At 40.6% G+C, this 1,333-nt stretch overlaps 1 non-coding gene across 1 annotated transcript; it reads left to right on the plus strand.

Annotated features, from left to right (window-relative positions):
- The first annotated feature begins 755 nt into the window (after positions 1-755).
- LOC112718476 (small nucleolar RNA R71) lies at positions 756-863 on the plus strand. The gene has a single exon (XR_003160815.1). It is a non-coding gene; the product is annotated as a small nucleolar RNA R71 (small nucleolar RNA).
- The last annotated feature ends 470 nt before the right edge of the window (positions 864-1,333 follow it).

The raw sequence follows: 1,333 nt of genomic DNA on the forward strand, positions 1-1,333 counted from the left end.
ATGGCCTTACACTCTCCTTTTGGATTCTCTTTTGTATTGCTTGGAAGAGTACTAGGAGGAAGTTCAATAACTTTCTTACTCAGCTGACCCACTTGTGCTTCCAAATTTCTAATGGTGGACCTTGTTTTAGTCATGAAACTTTGAGTGGTTTTGATTAGATCAGAGACCATGGTTGCTAAGTCAGAGTAGCTCTGCTTAGAATTCTCTGTCTGTTACTGAGAAGATGATGGAAAAGACTTGTCATTGCTAAACCTGTTTTTTCCACTATTATTGTTGTTGAAACCTTGTTGAGGTCTCTGTTGATCCTTCCATAAGAGGTTTGGATGATTTCTCCATGAAGGATTATAGGTGTTTCCATAGGGTTCTCCCATGAAATTCACCTCTTCCATTGAAGGGTTCTCAGGATCATAAGCTTCTTCTTCAGATGAAGCATCCTTAGTACTGCCTGGTGCATCTTGCATTCCAAACAGACTTTGAGAAATCATATTGAATTGCTGAGTCAATATTTTGTTCTGAGCCAGTATGGCATTCAGAGTATCAATCTCAAGAACTCATTTCTTCTGATTCGTCCCATTGTTCACAGGATTCCTTTCAGAAGTGTACATGAATTGGTTATTTGCAACCATTTCAATGAGTTCTTGAGCTTCTGCAGGCGTCTTCTTCAGATGAAGAGATCCTTCAGCAGAGCTATCCAATGACATCTTGGACAGTTCAGACAGGCCATCATAGAAGATACCTATGATGCTCCACTTAGAAAGCATGTCAGAAGGACACTTTCTGATCAATTGTTTGTATCTTTCCCAAGCTTCATAGAGGGATTCACCTTCCTTCTGTCTGAAGGTTTGGACTTCCACTCTAAGCTTACGCAATTTTTGAGGTGGAAAGAACTTTGCCAAAAAGGCATTGACTAGCTTTTCCCAAGAGTTCAGGCTTTCTTTAGGTTGTGAGTCCAACCATATTCTAGCTCTGTCTCTTATAGCAAAAGGGAATAGCATAAGTCTGTAGACCTCAGGGTCAACCTCATTGGTCTTGACAGTGTCACAGATTTGCAAGAATTTAGCTAAAAACTGATGAGGATCTTCCAATGGAAGTCCATGGAACTTGCAATTCTGTTGCATTAGAGAAACTAATTGAGGCTTAAGCTCAAAGTTGTTTGCTCCAATGGCAGGGATAGAGATGCTTCTCCCATAAAAGTCGGGAGTAGGTGCAGTAAAGTCACCCAGCACCTTCCTTGCATTGTTGGCATTGTTGTTGTTTTCGGCTGCCATGTCTTCTTCTTTGAAGATTTCTGTTAGGTCCTCTACAGAGAGTTATGCTTTAACTTCTCTTAGTT

The sequence above is a fragment of the Arachis hypogaea genome, chromosome 10 (genome assembly GCF_003086295.3).
Source record: "Arachis hypogaea cultivar Tifrunner chromosome 10, arahy.Tifrunner.gnm2.J5K5, whole genome shotgun sequence".
Taxonomy (NCBI): domain Eukaryota; kingdom Viridiplantae; phylum Streptophyta; class Magnoliopsida; order Fabales; family Fabaceae; genus Arachis; species Arachis hypogaea.